The sequence below is a fragment of the Nomascus leucogenys genome, unplaced genomic scaffold (genome assembly GCF_006542625.1).
Source record: "Nomascus leucogenys isolate Asia unplaced genomic scaffold, Asia_NLE_v1 000470F_440244_qpd_obj, whole genome shotgun sequence".
Taxonomy (NCBI): Eukaryota; Metazoa; Chordata; class Mammalia; order Primates; family Hylobatidae; genus Nomascus; species Nomascus leucogenys.
In genome coordinates, this window is record NW_022096634.1 from 370,881 (window position 1) to 387,379 (window position 16,499).

Sequence of the window (16,499 nt, forward strand, 5' to 3'; positions counted from 1 at the left end):
TTGCACAGAATGCTTCTGTGTAGTTTATATTTGAAGATATTCCTTTTTCCACAGTAGGCTTAAAAGCGCTCCAAATGTCCACCTGCAGATTCTACAAAACAGTGTTTCAAAACTGCTCAAAAGAAAGGTTCTACTCTGTGAGATGAATGAACAGAATAGAGAGAAGTTTCACAGAATGCTTCTGTGTAGTTTTTATGGGAAGATATTTCGTTTTTCACTGTAGGCCTCAAAGATCTCCAAATGTCCACTTGCTGATTCTACAAAAAGAGTTTTTCAAAACTGCTCAATCAAAAGAAGATTTCTACTCTGTTAGTTGAATTCACAGATCAGAAAGATGTTTCACAGAATGCTTCTGTGTAGTTTTAATGGGAAGATATGTGGTTTTTCACTGTAGGCCTCAAAGTTCTCCAAATTTCCTTTGCAGATTCTACAAAAAGAATGTTTCTAAACAGCTCAATCAAAAGAAAGTTTCAACTCCGTTTGATGAATGCACAGATCAGAAAAAAGTTTCACAGAATGCTTCTGTGTTGTTTTCATTTGAAGATATTCCTTTTCCACGATAGGCCTCAAATCATTCCAAATGTCTACTTTCAGATTCTACAAAACGTGTGTTTCAAAGCTGCTCGCTCAATCAAGAGAAATGTTCTACTCTGTGAGAGGAATGAACAGAATAGAATGAAGTTTCACAGAATGCTTCTGTGTAGTTTTTATGGGAGGATATTTCGTTTTTCACCATAGGCATCAATGTTCTTCAAATTTTCACCTGCAGTTTCTGAAAAAAGAGTGTTTCAAAACTGGTCAATCAAAACTAATGTTCAACTCTGTTAGATGAATGCACATATGAGAAAGAATTTTCACAGAATGATTCTGAGTAGTTTTTATGGGAAGATTTTTTTCACCACGTGCATCAGTGCTCTAGAAATGTTCAAGAACAGATTCTACAAAAAGCCTGTTTCAAAGCTGCACAATCAAAAGAAAGTTTCCACTCTCTGAGATGAATGCACAGATCAGAGAAAATTTTCACAGAATGCTTCTGAGTAGTTTTAATTTGAAGATATTTCTTTTTACACAATAGGCGTCAAAGCACTCCAAATGTCCACTTGCAGATTCTATGAAAGAGTTTCTCAAAACTGCTCTATCAAAAGAAAGGTTCTACTCTGTGAGATGAACGAACAGAAGAGAAAGAAGTTTCACAGAATGCTTCTGTTTTGTTTTAATTTGAAGATATTCCTTCTTTCATGATAGGCCTCAAAGTGCTCCAAATGTCCACTGGCAGTTTATACAAAAAGAGTGTTCCAAAACTGCTCAATCAAAAGAAAGTTTCAAATCTGTGAGATGAGTGCAGAAAATGGAAGGAATTTTCACAGAAATATTCTGTGTAGTTTTTAGTGGAAGATAGTTCGTTTTTCACCATTGGCCACAAAGATCTACAAATGTCCTCTTGCAGATTCTACAAAAAGAGTGTTTCAAAACTGCTCAATCAAAAGAAAAGTTCTTCTCTGTGAGATGAATGAACAGAATAGGAAGAAGTCTCACAGAATGCTTCTGTGAAGTTTTTAGGGGAAGATACTTCTTCTTTCACCATAGTCCTCAGTGCTCTAGAAATGTCCAATTGCAGATTCTACAAAAAGGCCTGTTTCAAAGCTGCACAATCAAAAGAAAGGTTAATCTCTGTGAGATGAACACACAGTTCATAAAGAAGTTTCACAGAATGCTTCTGTGTAGTTTTAATGGGAAGATATTTCGTTTTTCACTGTAGGCCTCAATGTTCTCAAAGTATCCACTTGCAGATTCTACAAAAAGTGTTTCAAAACAGCACAATCAAAAGAAAGGTTCAACTCAGTTAGATGAATGCACAGATTAGAAAGAAGTTTCATAGAATGCTTCTCTGTAGTTTTAATGGGAAGATATTTCGTTTTTTACCATAGGCCTCCATTTTCACCAAATATCCACTTGCACATTCTACAAAAAAAGTGTTTCAAAACAGCTCAATCAAAAGAAAGTTTCAACTCAGTTAGATGAATGCACAGATGAGAAAGAAGTTTCACAGAATGCTTCCATATACTTTTTATGGGAAGATATTTCTTTTTCACCATAGGCCTCAATGCTCTAGAAATGTCCAATTGCAGATTCTACAAAAAGCCTGTTTCAAAGCTGCAAAATCAAAGGAAAGTTTCCACTCTCTGAGAAGAATGCACAGTTCATAAAGGAGTTTCAATGATTATATCTGTGTAGTTTTTATTTGAAGACGTTCCTTTTTCCACGATAGACCTCAAAGCTCTCCAAATGTACACTTGCAGTTTATACAAGAAAAGTGTTTCAAAACTGCTCAATCAAAAGAAAGGTTCAATTCTGTAAGATGAATGCAGAGAATGGAAAGAATTTTTGCAGAAGTATTCTGCGTAGTTTTTACTTGAAGATATTTCATTTTTCACCATAGGCCTCAGAGATCTAAAAATGTCCACTTGCAGATTCTGCAAAAAGAGTGTTTCAAAACAGCTCAATCAAAAGAAAGGTTCTACTGTGTTAAATGAATGCACAGATCAGAAAGAAGTTTCACAGAATGTTTCTTTGTAGTTTTAATTGGAAGATATTTCGTTTTTCATTGTAGGCCTCAATATTCTCCAAATATCCACTTACACATTCTACAGAGTGTTTCAAAACTGCTCAATCAAAAGTAAGGTTCACCTCAGTTAGATGAATGCACAGATCAGGAAGAAGTTTCACAGAATGCTTCTGCATAGTTTTTATTTAAAGATATTCCTTTTTCCACGATAGACCTCAAAGCGCTCCAAATGTCCACTTGCAGATTCTCCAATAAGATTGTTTCAGAATTGCCCAACCAAAAGAAATGTTCTACTGTGTTAGATGAATGAACAGAAAAGAAAGAAGTTTCACAGAATGCTGCTGTGTAGCTTTTATGGGAAGACATTTCGTTTTTCACTGAAGGCCTCAATGTTCTGCAAATATCCACTTGCAGATTCTACAAAAAGAGTGTTTCAAAACTGCTCAATCAAAAGTAAGGTTCAACCCTGTTAGATGAATGTACGGATCAGAAAGTTTCACAGAATGCTTCCATGTAGTTTGTATGGGAAGATATTTCTTTTTTCACCATAAGCCTCAATGGTCTTAAAATGTCCATTTGCAGATTCTACAGAAAGCCTCTTTCAAAGCTGCAGAATCAAAAGTACGTTTTCACTCTCTGAGATGTATGCACAGTTCCTAAAGAAGTTTCACAGATTACTTCAGTGTAGTTTTAATTTGAAGATATTCCTTTTTCCACTATAGGCCTCAAAGCCTCCAAATGTCCACTTGCAAATTATACAAAAAGAGTGTTTCAAAACTGCTCTATCAAAATAAGGGTTCTGCTCTGTGAGATGAATTAAGAGAATATTAAGAAGTTTCACACAACGCTTCTGTGTAGTTTTTATGTGAAGATATTTTGTTTTTCATCATATGCCTCAATGTTCTCCAAATATCCACTAGCAGATTCTACAAAAAGAGTGTTTCAAACAGCTCAATCAAATTAAAGATTCAACTCAGTTAAATGAATGCACAGATCAGAAAGAAATTTCACAGAATGCTTCTGGGTAGTTTTTATTTGAATATAGTCCTTTTTCCATGATAGGCCTCAAAGCGCTCGAAATGTCCACTTTCAGAGTCTCCAGAAGACTGTTTCAAAAGTGCTCTAAAGAAAGGTTCTACTCTCTGAGATGAGTGAACAGAATAGAAAGAAGTTTCACAGAATACTTCTATGTAGTTTTTATTGGAAGATATTTCGTTTTTCACCGTAGTCCTCAATGTTCTCCAAATGTCCACCTGCAGATTCTACAAAAAGTGTGCTTCAAAACTCCTCAAACAAAAGTAAGTTTCAACTCTGTGAGATGAATGCACTGATCAGAAAGAAGTTTCACGGAAATATTCTGTGTAGTTTTTACTTGAAGATACTTCGTTTTTCACCATAGGCCTCAACGATCTCCAAATGACCACTTGCGGATTCTAGAAAAAGACTGTTTCAAAACTGCTCAATCAACAGAAAGGTTCTACTCTGTTAGATGAATGCACAGATCAGAAAAGTTTCACAGAATGCTTCTGTGTAGTTTTAATGGGAAGATATTTGGTTTTTCACCTTTGGCATCAATGTTCTCCACTTATCCACTTGCAGATTCTACAAAAAGAGTTTTTCACAACAGCTCAATCAATAGAAATGTTCTACTCAGTTAGATGAATGCACAGATGAGAAAGAAGTTTCACAGAATGCTTCCATGTAGTTTTGATGGGAAGATATTTCCTTTTCAACATAGGGCTCAATGCTCTAGAAATGTCCAATTGCAGATTCTACAAAAAGCCTGTTTCAAAGCTGCAAAATCAAAAGAAAGTTTCCACTCTTTGAGATGAATGTACAGTTCATAAATGAGTTTCACTGATTACTTCTGTGTAGTTTTTATTTGAAGATATTCCTTTTTCCACCATAGACCCCAAAGCACTCCAAATGTCCACTTGCAGTTTATAGAAGAAAAGTGTTTCAAAACTGCTGAATCAAAAGAAAGGTTCAATTCTGTAAGATGAATGCAGAGAACAGAAAAATTTTCACTGAACTATTCTGTGTAGTTTTTACTTGAAGATATTTCGTTTTTCACCATAGGCCTCAAAGATCTCCAAATGTCCACTTGCAGATTCTGCAGAAAGAGTGTTTCAAAACAGCTCAATCAAAAGAAAGGTTCTACTCTGTTAGATGAATGCACAGATCAGAAAGAAGTTTCACAGAATGCTTCTTTGTAGTTTTAATGGGAAGATATTTCGTTTTTCATTGTAGGCCTCAATGTTCTCCAAATATCCACTTACACATTCTACAAAAAGAGTGTTTCAAAACTGCTCAATCAAAAGTACAGCTCACCTCAGTTAGATGAATGCACAGATCAGAAAGAAGTTTCACAGAATGCTTCTGCATAGTTTTTATTTGAAGATATTCCTTTTTCCACGGTAGTTCTCAAGGCGCTCCAAATGTCCACTTGCAGATTCTCCAAAAGAGTGTTTCAAAATTGCCCAATCAAAAGAAATGTTCTACTGTGTTAGATGAATGAACAGAAAAGAAAGAAGTTTCACAGAATGCTTCTGTGTAGTTTTTATTTGAAGATATTCCTTTTTCCACGATTGGCCTTAAAGCGCTCCAAATGTCCACTTGCAGATTCTACAAAAAGTGTGTTTCAGGGTGGATCCAAGATGGCAGAATTGAAGCAGCTCTGGTCTACAGCTCCCAGCCTGAGCGACACAGAAGATATGTGATTTTTGCATTTATGTTTGAGGTACCGGTTTCATCTCACTAGGGAGTGCCAAACAGGGGGTGCAGGACAACGGGTGAAGTGCACTGTGCATGAGCAGAAGCAAGGCAACGCAGAGCCTTACTTGGGAAGCACAAGGGGTCAGGTTGTTCTGTGTCCTAGTCAAGGAAAGGGGTAACCAACGACACCTGGAATATCAGGTCAGTCCCACCCTAATTCTGCACTTTTCCAACAGGCCTGTAAAATGGCACAGTGGGAGATTGTGTCCCACACCTTGCTTGGAGGGTCCTACGCCCACAGAGTCTTGCTGATTGCTAGCACAGCAGTCTGAGATCAAGCTGCAAGATGGCAGCAAGCCTGGGGGAGGGGTGCACGCCATTTCCCAGGCTTGCTTAGGTAAACAAAGCATCCAGGAAGCTCGATCTGGGTGGAGCCCACCACAGCTCAAGGAGGCCTTCCTGCCTCTGTAGGCTCCACCTCTGGGGGCAGGGCACAGACAACAAAAAGTCAGCGGGAACCACCACAGACTTAAATATCCCTTTCTGACTGACAGCTTTGAAGAGAGTAGTGGTTATCCCAGCATGCAGCTGGAGATCTCAGAACGGACAGACTGCCTCCTAACGTAGGTCACTCACCCCTGAGCAGCCTAACTGGGAGGCACCCCCCCAGTAGGGACAGACTGACACCTCACTCGGCCGGGTACTCCTCTGAGACAAACTTCCAGAGGAACTATCAGACAGCTGAATTTGTGGTCTCACGAATATCTGCTGTTCTGCAGCCACCGCTGCTGACACCCAGCCAAACAGGGTCTGGAGTGGACCGCTAGTAAACTCCAACAGACCTGCAGCTGAGGGACCTGTCTGGTAGAAGGAAAACTAACAAACAGAAAGGACATCCACACCAAAATCCCATCTGTACATCACCATCATCAAAGACCAAAAGTAGATAAAACCACCAAGATGGGGAAAAAACAGAGCAGAAAACCTGGAAACTCTAAACAGAACACCTCTCCTCCTCCAAAGGAACGCAGTTCCTCACCAGCAATGGAACAAAGCTGGATGGAGGATGGCTTTGACGAGTTGAGAGAAGAAGGCTTCAGATGATCAAACTATTCTGAGCTACGGGAGGAAATTCAAAACAATAGCAAAGAAGTTAAAAATTTGAAAAAAAATTAGAAGAATGGATAACTAGAATAACCAATGGAGAGGAGGGCTTCAAGGAGCTGATGGAGCTGAAAGCCAATTTTTGAGAACTACGTGAAGATTGCAGAAGCCTCAGTAGCAGATGCGATCAACTGGAAGAAAGGGTATCGCTGATGGAAGATGAAATGAATGAAATGAAGAGAGAAGGGAAGTTTAGAGAAAAAAGAATAAAAAGAAATGAACAAATCCTCCAAGAAATTTGGGACTATGTGAAAAGACCAAACCTACGTCTGATTGGTGTACCTGAAAATGACGGGGAGAATGGAACCAAGTTGGAAAACACTCTGCAAGTTATTATCCAGGAGAACTTCCCCAATCTAGCAAGGCAGGCCAACATTCAGATTCAGCAAATACAGAGAATGCCACAAAGATACTCCTCGAGAAGAGCAACTCCAAGACACATAACTGTCAGATTCACCAAAGTTGAAATGAAGGAAAAAATGTTAAGGGCAGCCAGAGAGAAAGGTCGGGTTACCCACAAAGGGAAGCCCATCAGACTAACAGCTGATCTCTCGGCAGAAACTCTGCAAGCCAGAAGAGAGTGGGGAACAATATTCAACATTCTTAAAGAAAAGAATTTTCAACCCAGAATTTCATATCCAGCCAAACTAAGCTTCATAAGTGAAGGAGAAATAAAATACTTTACAGACAAGCAAACGCTGAGTGATTTTGTCACCACCAGGCCTGCCCTAAAAGAGCTCCTGAAGGAAGCACTAAACATGGAAAGAACAACCAGTACCAGCCAATGCAGAAACATGCCAAATTGTAAAGACCATCGAGGCTAGGAAGAAACTGCATCAACTAACGAGCAAAATAACCAACTAACATCATAATGACAGGATCAGAGTCACACATAACAATATTAACGTTAAATGTAAATGGGCTAAATGCTCCAATTAAAAGACACAGACTGGCAAACTGGATAAGGAGTCAGGACCCATCAGTGTGCTGTGTTCAGGAAACCCATCTCACGTGCAGAGACACACATAGACTCAAAATAAAGGGATGGAGGAAGATCAAGCAACTGGAAAACAAAAAAAGGCAGGGGTTGCAATCCTAGTCTCTGATAAAATAGACTTTAAACCAACAAAGATCAAAAGAGACAAAGAAGGCCATTACATAATGGTAAAGGGAGCAATTCAACAAGAAGAGCTAACTATCCGAAATATATATGCACCCAAAACAGGAGCACACAGATTCATAAAAAAGTCCTGAGTGACCTACAAAGGGACTTAAACTCCCACACAATAATAATGGGAGATTTTAACACCCCACTGTCAATATTAGACAGATCAACGAGACAGAAAGTTAAAAAGGATATCCAGGAATTGAACTCAGCTCTGCAAAAAGTGGAGCTAATAGACATCTACAGAATTCTCCACCCCAAATCAACAGAATATACATTTTTTTAGGCACCACAGCACACCTATTCCAAAATTGACCACATAGTTGGAAGTAAAGCTCTCCTCAGCAAATGTAAAAGAACAGAAATCATAACAAACTGTCTCTCAGACCACAGTGCAATCAAACTAGAACTCAGGATTAAGAAACTCACTCAAAACCGCTCTACTACATGGAAACTGAACAACCTGCTCCTGGATGACTATTGGGTAGGTAATGAAATGAAGGCATAAATAAAGACGTTCTTTGAAAGCAACGAGAACAAAGACACAACATACCAGAATCTCTGGGACACGTTCAAAGCAGTGTGCAGAGGGAAACTTATAGCACTAAATGCCCACAAGAGAAAGTAGGAAATATCCAAAATTGACACCCTAACATCACAATTAAAAGAACTAGAAAAGCAAGAGCAAACCGATTCAAAAGCTAGCTGAAGGCAAGAAATAACTAAAATCAGAGCAGAACTGAAGGAAATAGAGACACAAAAAACCCTTCAAAAATTAATGAATTCAGGAGCTGATTTTTAGATAAGATCAACAAAATGGATAGACCACTAGCAAGACTAATAAAGAAGAAAAGAGAGAGGAATCAAATAGATGCAATAAAAAATGAAAAAGGGGATATCACCACCGATCCCACAGAAATACAATCTACCATCAGAGAATACTACAAAACCTCTATGCAAATAAACTAGAAAATCTAGAAGAAATGGATAAATTCCTCGACAAATACACCCTCCCTATACTAAACCAGGAAGAAGTCGAATCTCCGAATAGACCAAAAACAGGTTCTGAAATTGTGGCAATAATCAATAGCTTACCAACGAAAAAGAGTCCTGGACCTGATGGAACCACAGCCGAATTCTACCAGAGGTATAAGGAGGAACTGGTACCATTCCTTCTGAAACTATTCCAATCGATAGAAAAAGAGGGAATCCTCCCTAACACATTGTATGAAGCCAGCATCATCCTGATACCAAAGCCTGGCAGAGACATAACCAAAAAAGAGAATTTCAGACCAATATCCTTGATGAACATTGATGCAAAAAATCCTCAATAAAATACTGGTGAACCGAATCCAGCAGCACATCAAAAAGCTTATCCATCATAATCAAGTGGGCTTCATCCCTGGGATGCAAGGCTGGTTCAACATAAGCAAATCAATAAATGCAATCCAGCATATAAACAGAACCAAAGACAAAAACCACATGCTTATCTCAATAGATGCAGAAAACGCCTTTGACAAAATTTAACAGCTCTTCATGCTAAGAACTCTCAATAAATTAGGTATTGATGGGACGTATCTCAAAATAATAAGAGCTATCTATGACAAACCAACAGCCAATATCATACTGAATGGGAAAAACTGGAAGCATTATCTCTAAAAACTGGCACAAGACAGGGATGTCCTCTCTCACTGTTCCTATTCAACATAGTGCTGGTAGTTCTGGCTAGAGCAATCAGGCAGGAGAAGGAAATAAATGTTATTCAAATAGGGAAAGAGGAAGTCAAAGTGTCACTGTTTGCAGATGACATGATTGTATATCTAGAAAACCCCATTGTCTCAGCCCAAAATCTCCTTAAGCTAATTAGCAACTTCAGCAAAGTCTCAGGATACATAATCAATGTACAAAAATCACAAGCATTCTTGTACACCAATCACAGACAAACAGAGAGCCAAATCATGAGTGAATTCCCATTCACAATTGCTTCAAAGAGAATAAAATACCTACAAATCCAACTTACAAGGGATGTGAAGGACCTCTTCAAGGAGAACTACAAACAACTACTCAATGAAATAAAAGAGGATACAAACAAATGGAAGAACATTCCACGCACATGGTTTGGAAGAATCAATATCATGAAAATGGCCATACTGCCCAAGGTAATGTATAGATTCAATGCCATCCCCATCAAGCTACCAATGACTTTCTTCACAGAATTGGAAAAAACTACTTTAAAGTTCATATGAAACCAAAATACAGCCTGCCTTGTCAAGTCAATCCTAAGCCAAAAGAACAAAGCTGGAGGCATCACGCTACCTGACTTCAAACTACACTACAAGGCTACAGTAACCAAAACAGCATGGTACTGGTACCACAACAGAGACATAGATCAATGGAACTGAACAGAGCCCTCAGAAATGATGCCGCATATCTACAGCTATCTGATCTTTGACAAACATGACAAAAACAAGCAATGGGGAAAGGATTCCCTATTTAATAAATGGTGCTGGGAAAACTGGCTAGCCACAAGTAGAAAGCTGAAACTGTAAGGAAGGCCTTACACCTTATACAAAAATTAATTCATGATGGATTAAAGACTTAAATGTCAGACCTAAAACCATTAAAATCCTACAAGAAAACCTAGGCAATACCATTCAGGACATAGGCGTGGGCAAGGACTTCATGTCTGAAACACAAATAGCTATGGCAACAAAAGCCAAAATTGACAAATGGGATCTAATTGAACTAAAGAGCTTCTGCACAGCCAAAGAAACTACCATCAGAGTGAACAGGCAACCTACAGATTGGGAGAAAATTTTGCAACTGTAAAGGTAATATCCAGAAAATTTTTGCAGAAAATTTTTGCAACTGTGACAAAGGGCTAATATCCAGCATCTACAATGAACTCAAACAAATTTACAAGAAAAAAACAAACAACCCCATCAAAAAGTGGGCAAAGGGCATGAACAGACACTTCTCAAAAGAAGACATTTTTGCAGCCAAAAACCACATGAAGACATGCTCATCATCACTGGCCATCAGAGAAATGCAAATCAAAACCACAGTGAGATACCATCTCACACCAGTTAGAATGGCCATCATTAAAAAGTCAGGAATCAACAGGTGCTGGAGAGGATGTGGAGAAATAAGAACACTTTTACTCTGTTGGTGGGACTGTAAACTAGTTCAGCCATTGTGGAAGTCAGTGTGGCGATTCCTCAGGGATCTAGAACTAGAAATGCCATTTGACTCAGCCATCCCATTACTGGGTATATACCCAAAGGACTATAAATCATGCTGCTATAAAGACACATGCACACGTATGTTTATTGTGGCACTATTCACAATAGCAAAGAGTTGGACCCAACCCAAATGTCGAACAATGATAGACTGGATTAAGAAAATGTGGCACATATGCACCATGGAATACTATGCAGCCATAAAAAAGGATGACTTCATGTCCTTTGTAGGGACATGGATGAAACTGGAAAACATCATTCTCAGTAAACTATCGCAAGGACAAAAACCAAACACCTCATCTTCTCAGTCATAGGTGGGAATTGAACAATGACAACTCATGGACACAGGAAGGGGAACATCACACTCCGGGGACAGTTGTGGGGTTGGGGGAGGGGGAGGGACAGCATTAGGAGATATACCTAATGCTAAATGATGAGTTAATGGGTGCAGGAAATCAACATGGCACATGTATACATACGTAACAAACCTGCACTTTGGGCCATGTACCGTAAAACGTAAAGTTTAATAAAAAGAAAATAAAAAAAAAGAAAATGTGGCACATACACACCATGGAATACTATGCAGCCATAAAAAGTGATGAGTTCATGTCCTTTGTAGGGACATGGATGAAACTGGGAAACATCATTCTCAGTAAACTATCACAAGGACAAAAAACCAAACACCGCATGTTGTCACTCATAGGTGGGAATTGAACAATGAGAACTCATGGACACAGGAAGGGGAACATCAAACTCCGGGGACTGTTGTGGGGTTGGGGGAGGGGGGAGGGATAGCATTAGGAGATATACCTAATGCTAAATGACGAGTTAATGGGTACAGGAAATCAACATGGCACATGGATACATATGTAACAAACCTGCACATAGTGCACATGTACCTTAAAACCTAAAGCATAATTAATAAAAAAAAAGAGTGCTTCAAAACTGCTGAATCAAAATAATGGTTCAAGTCTGTGAGATGCATGCAGAGAATAGAAAGAAATTTCACGGATGTATTCTGTGAAGTTTTTACTTGAAGATATTTCGTTTTTCACCAGAGGCCTCAAAGATCTCCAAATGTCCACTTGCAGATTCTGCAAAAAGAGTATTTCAAAACTTCGCAATGAAAAGAAAGGTTCTACTCTGTTAGATGAATGCACAAAATCGAAAGAAGTTTCACAGAATGCTTCTTTGTAGTTTTAATGGGAAGATATTTCGTTTTACACTGTAGGCTTCAATGTTCTCCAAATATCCACTTGCAGATTGTACAAAAAGAGTGTTTCAAAACTGCTCAATCAAAAGTAAGGTTCGAATCTGTTAGATGAATGAACAGAAGAGAAAGAAGTTTCACAGAATGTTTCTGTGTAGTTTTTATGGGAAGATATTTCGTTTTTCACGGTAGGCCTCAAAGTTCTCAAAATGTCCACTTGCAGATTCTACAAAAAGAGTGTTTCAAAACTGCTCAATCAATAGCAAGGTTCAACTCTGTTAGATGAATGCACAGATCAGAAAGAAGTTTCACAGAATGCTTCCATATATTTTTATGGGAAGATATTTCTTTTTTCACCACAGGCCTCAAAACTCTAGAAATATCCAAATGCAGATTCTAGAAAAAGGCTGTTTCAAAGCTGCACAATCAAAGGAAAGGTTAAACTCTCTGAGATGACTGCACAGTTCATAAAGAAGTTTCACAGATTACTTCTGTGTAGTTTTTATGTGAAAATATTCCTTTTTCCACGATAGGCCTCAAAGCGCTCCTAATGTCCGCTTGCAGTTTATACAAAAAGAGTGTTTTCAAACTGCTGAATCAAAAGAAAGGTTCAAGTCTGTGAGATAAATGCATAGAATAGAAAGAATTTTCACAGAAATATTCTGTGTAGTTTTTACCTGAAGATACTTTGCTTCTCAACACAGGCCTCAAAGATCTCCAAATGTCCACTTGGAGATTTTGCAAAGAGTGTTTCAAAACTGCTCAATCAAAAGAAAAATTCTACTCTGTTAAATGAATGCACAGATCAGAAAGAAGTTTCACAGAATGCCTCTGTGTAGTTTTAATGGGAAGATATTTCGTTTTTCACCATAGGCCTCTATGTTCTCCAAATATCCACTGCAGATTCCACAAAAAGAGTGTTTCAAAACTACTCAGTCAAAAGTAAGGTTCAAATCAGTTAGGTGAATGCAGAGATCAGAAAGATGTTTCACAGAATGTTTCTGCGTAGTTTTTATTTGAAGATATTCCTTTTTCCACTATAGGCCTCAAAGCACTCCAAATATCCACTTGCAGATTCTACAAAAAGAGTGTTTCAAAACTGCTGAATCAAAAGAAAGTTTAAACTCTGTGAGATGAATGAAGTAGGAAAGAAGTTTCACAGAATGCTTCTCTGTAGTTTCTGTGGGAAGATTTTTCGTTTTTCACCATGGGCCTCAAAGTTCTCAAAATGGCTACTTGCAGATTCTACAAAAAGAGTGTTTCAAAACTGCTCAATCAAAAGTGAGGATGAAATCTGTCAGATGAATGCACAGATCAGAAAGAATTTTCACAGAATGCTTCCGTGTAGTTTTTATGGGAAGATATTTCTTTTTTCACCATAGGCCTCAAAGCTCTAGAAATATCCAAATGCAGATTCTAGAAAGAGGCTGTTTCAAAGCTGCACAATCAAAGGAAAGGTTAAACTCTTTGAGATGACTGCACAGTTCATAAAGAAGTTTCACAGATTACTTCTGTGTAGTTTTTGTTTGAAAATATTCCTTTTTCCACTATAGGCCTCAAAGCGCTCCTAATGTCCACTTGCAGATTCTACAAAAAGAGTGTTTCCAAACTGCTGAATCAAAAGAAAGGTTCAAGTCTGTGAGGTGAATGCATAGAATAGACAGAATTTTCACAGAAATATTCTGTGTAGTTTTTACCTGAAGATATTTTGTTTCTCACCACAGGCCTCAAAGATCTCCAAATGTCCACTTGGAGATTACGCAAAAAGAGTGTTTCAAAACTGCTGAATCAAACGTTCAAGTCTGTGAGATGAATGCACAGATCAGAAAGAAGTTTCACAGAATGCTTCGGCATAGTATTTATTTGAAGATATTCCTTTTTCCACAATAGGCCTCAAAGCGCTCCAAATGTCCACTTGCAGATTCTACAAAAATAGTGCTTCAAAACTGCTGAATCAAAAGAAAAGTTCAAGTCTGTGAGATGAATGTATAGAATAGAAAGAATTTTCACATAATTTTTCTGTGTTGTTTTTACTTGTAGATAATTCGTTTTTCACCATAGGCCTCAAGGATCTCCAAATGTACACTTGCAGATTCTGCAAAAAGAGTGTTTCAAAACTTCTCAATCAAAAGAAAGGTTCTTCTCTGTTAGATGAATGTATAGAACAGAAAAAAGTTTCACAGAATGCGTCTGCGTAGTTTTTATTTGAAAATATTCCTTTTTCCTCGATAGGCCTCAAAACGCTTCAATTGTCCAACTGCAGATTCTACAAAAAGAGTGTTTCAAAACTTCTCAATCAAAAGAAAGGTTCTACTCTGTGAGATGAATGCACAGATGAGAAAGAAGTTTCACAGAATGATTCTGTGTTGTTTTTATGGGAAGATATGTCATTTTTCACCGTAGGCCTCAAAGTTCTCCAAATGTCCACTTGCAGATGGTACAAAAAGAGTGTTTCAAAACTGCTGAATCAAAAGAAAGGTTCAAGTCTGTGAGGTGAATGTACAGGTAAGAAAGAAGTTTCACAGAATGCTTCTGCGTAGTTTTTATTTGAAGATATTCCTTCTTCCACGGTAGGCCTCAAAACGCTCCAAATGTCCACTTGCAGATTCTACAAAAAGAGACTTTCAAAACTGCTGAATCAAAGGAAAGGTTCTACTCTGTGAGATGAATGAATAGAAGAGAAAGAAGTTTCACAGAATGCTTCTGTGTAGTTTTTATGAGAAGATATTTCGTTTTTCACCGTAGGCCTCAAAGTTCTCCAAATGTCCACTTGCAGATTGTACAAAAAGAGTGTTTCAAACTGCTGAATCAAAAGAAAGGTTCAAGTCTGTGAGGTGAATGCACAGATAAGAAAGAAGTTTCACAGAATGCTTCTGCATAGTTTTTATTTGAAGATATTCCTTCTTCCACGGTAGGCCTCAAAACTCTCCAAATGTCCACTTGCAGATTCTACAAAAGAGACTTTAAAAACTGCTCAAAGGAAAGTTTCTACTCTGTGAGATGAATGAATAGAAGGAAAGAAGTTTCACAGAATGCTTCTGTGTCGTTTTTATGAGAAGATATTTCGTTTTTCACCGCAGGCCTCAAAGTTCTCCAAATATCCACTTCCAGATGCTACAAAAAGAGTGTTTCAAAACTGCTCAATCAAAAGTGAGTTTCAAATCTGTTAGATGAATGCACAGATCAGAATGAATTTTCACAGAATGCTTTTGTGTATTTTTTATGGGAAGATATTTCTTTTTTCACCATAGGCCCCAAAGCTCTAGAAATATACAATTGCAGATCCTACAAAAAGCCTGTTTCAGAGCTGAACAATCAAAAGAAAGGTTAAACTCTCCAACATGAATTCACAGTTCATAACAAAGTTTCACAGATTAATTCTGTGTAGTTTTTACTTGTTGATATTCCTTTTTCCATGATAGGCCTCAAAGGGCCCCAAATGTCCACTTGCAGTTTATACAAAAAGAGTGCTTCAAAACTGCTGAATCAAAAGAAAGCTTCAAGTCTCTGAGATGAATGCAGAGAAGAGAAAGAATTTTCACAGAACTACTCTGTGTAGTTTTTACTTGAAGATATGTTTTTCACCATAGGCCTCAAAGAACTCCAAATGTCCAATTGCAGGTTCTGCAAAAAGAGTGTTTCAAAACTGCTCAATCAAAAGAAAGGTTCTACTCTCTGAGATGAATGAACAGAAGAGAAAGAAGATTCACAGAATGCTTCTGTGTAGTTTTTATGGGAAGATATTTCATTTTTCAATGTAGACCTCAAAGTTCTCCAAATGAACACTTGCAGATTCTACAAAAATAATGTTCCAAAACTGCTGAATCAAAAGCAAATTTCAACTCTGTTAGGTGAATGCACAGATCAGAAAGATGTTTCACAGTATGCTTCCGTGTTGTTTTTATGTGAAGATATTTCTTTTTTCAGCATAGCCCTCAAAGCTCTAGAAATATCCAACTGCAGATTCTACTAAAACCCTGTTACAAAGCTGCACAATAAAACGAAAGGTTAAACACTCTGAGATGAATGCACAGTTCATAAAGAAGTTTCACAGATTACTTCTGTGTAGTTTTTATTTGAAAATATTCCTTTTTCCACGATATGCCTCAAAGCGCTCCAAATGTCCACTTGCAGTTTATACAAAAACAGTTTCTCAAAAGTGCTGAATCAAAAGAAAGTTTCAAGTCTGTGAGGTGAATGCAGAGAATAGAAAGAATTTTCAAAGACTTATTCAGTGTAGTTTTTATTTGAAGATGTCTCATTTTCACCATAGACTTCAAAAATCTCCAAATGTCCACTTGTTGATTCTGCAAAAAGTGTGTTTCAAAACTGCTCTATCAAAATAAAGGTTCTACTCAGTTACATGAAAGTACAGATCAGAAAGAAGTTTCACAGAATGCTTCTGTGTAGTTTTAATGGGAAGATATTCGTTTTTCACCG